At 42.7% G+C, this 1,736-nt stretch overlaps 1 long non-coding RNA gene across 1 annotated transcript; it reads left to right on the forward strand.

Moving 5' to 3' along the window:
* LOC127298261 (uncharacterized) lies at positions 1 to 1,523 on the forward strand. The gene is made up of 2 exons (XR_007849682.2): positions 1 to 487; positions 1,059 to 1,523. It is a non-coding gene; the product is annotated as an uncharacterized lncRNA (long non-coding RNA).
* The last annotated feature ends 213 nt before the right edge of the window (positions 1,524 to 1,736 follow it).

A 1,736-nucleotide genomic window follows, 5' to 3' on the forward strand; every position in this document is an offset into this window, starting at 1 on the left:
CATTTACAGACGTGGAGGCGAGAGATAGCGAAGAAAGGTCCGAGCCTTCCCTTCCGCAAGGGAATTTCTCTTATCAAGAACGGGAAGGCAAATCTTGGCGTTGTATGACTTGCTTTCCCTTATCAACGCGTTTGCCAAATCCAATGCTCCGAAGCGCGGAATTACTTTGCTCGTCGCGCCAAATTATTCCTTCTTCCCGGGCTGAATCGTCCTCTCTGATAGCATATATCCACGTTCAATCAGAGGAACCACAAATCCTACCGCTGCCGCCGCAAATCCATCCCAGCCGCCCTGCTCCGGCCATGTCTCGCCGGCCGGCGCGGAATGGATCTTCTGCAACTCTAGGCACGCAGACAAGCTTCTCCATCCCCAATTCCCGTGTATGTCCCGCATCGCCAGACTATGCCGGATTTGGCACCAGCGCCTGGCACGTTTGGTGGGACGGGTCTGCTGCTAGTAGCCCTAATCTTTCTTCTCCATCAGATTGGTAAGCCTTGCCTTCTGATCCTTGTACTCGATGTGTACAAGCTCTCTTCATCTTGATTCACCCGGTTAATTTGGTGAGGCACTGCCGTTCTCGTTTGGTTAACTGAATGAATATGCTGCTGTCCGCGATCTCGATTTTGTAAGCATTATTGCATCCTTGATCCGAGTATATAATAATGGATAAGTAGATGTCATGGATTGGTCGGCAATAGAACTAGAAAATATTAGATGCGTTTTACATGCAATCTCTAATGGATGTTCTGTATTTTATCAGTCACATACAGATTATGCTCTATCTGACGAGAAGTATATGGCAGATGGAACAAGAGCATCATTTACTTTATGGAGGCAGCATTCTATCTGAGCTAACATCTAGGCTGCTTCTAGATACGATAATTAAATTAATAGAAGTGTCCCTCATAATATATGGTGATATCTAGTATTGCAGTAGCCTTGTGCTGTTTTATCCTAGCTAGATGTTTCTCCTGCAGCTTGATATGCAGTACTAAATGATTATGTTCCATACCTATGTCCTGTGTTATTTTAACATTTGAATGGTTATTCTTGTGTAGGGTAAATGATGTTCACCCACCTAGAGGTCATGTCTAAAACACTGCGGTGCTAGAAGTATAAAAACGCATTTCACATGATAAGGTTGAGGCATCACGGCTCACCCTGGAGGCAGCAACGGAGAACAAGGAGGCCAAGACAAATATTGAGCCTACATTTTACCTAAATCCACGACAACTATTTAGGACCAAATGAAATAATATATACAACCTCTTGTTGCTAAAGATCATTTGTATTTCGTAGATGTACTAAACGTAGTATTTTCAATTATCATTTAACACAACATCATCTACATGGATACTAGTTACGGTTGATTCCTACATTTTTGCAAGCATTTAGTGTGCTAGAGAAGACCTCTACCTTCCAGTAATCAGCTAGGAACATCAGTACCAGCCCGCAGGTTTGTAATTGCCTATTTTAATCAACTCCCTGTCTTATTTCAGTCTTTACAGATGGTTGGAAACTAAGCACAGCTACATCAATCATGCCCCCTTGAATCTACCGGCTTCCATTGTAGTATCTAGCAATAGTCTAACCGATTTAGTTCTCATTTGTTCCAACTTATTGCTCATCGGCACTGAAAAGTGAACCAGAAAGAAGCAAGAACAAGATCAACATATGATGGTACTCCACAAGTTAGGCTGTAGAAAATCTTCACATCAAGATCAAAACATAATTAC

Source organism: Lolium perenne, chromosome 5, assembly GCF_019359855.2.
Source record: "Lolium perenne isolate Kyuss_39 chromosome 5, Kyuss_2.0, whole genome shotgun sequence".
Lineage (NCBI taxonomy): Eukaryota > Viridiplantae > Streptophyta > Magnoliopsida > Poales > Poaceae > Lolium > Lolium perenne.